The sequence below is a fragment of the Crocuta crocuta genome, unplaced genomic scaffold (assembly GCF_008692635.1).
Source record: "Crocuta crocuta isolate KB4526 unplaced genomic scaffold, BGI_CrCroc_1.0 scaffold486, whole genome shotgun sequence".
Classification (NCBI taxonomy): Eukaryota; Metazoa; Chordata; class Mammalia; order Carnivora; family Hyaenidae; genus Crocuta; species Crocuta crocuta.
In genome coordinates, this window is record NW_027529794.1 from 1,115,681 (window position 1) to 1,115,926 (window position 246).

Here is a 246-nt window from a genome sequence, read left to right on the forward strand (position 1 = left end):
CCCCTCATATAATTGCCATATATACACAACTTTTATTCATAAATTATATCAGTTTATCTCTAAAAATTGGGAGACTATTTTTAAGCATAACCATTACACAATTATGTCTCTTAAAATAAGTAATGAATATAACCAAATATCCATATATGATCAAAACAAACCAAAAAAACACAAATAATATTTGTTGATATTTATAATAATTACACTTACATGAATAAAATTACAGTACTATAATTTTAGATACGT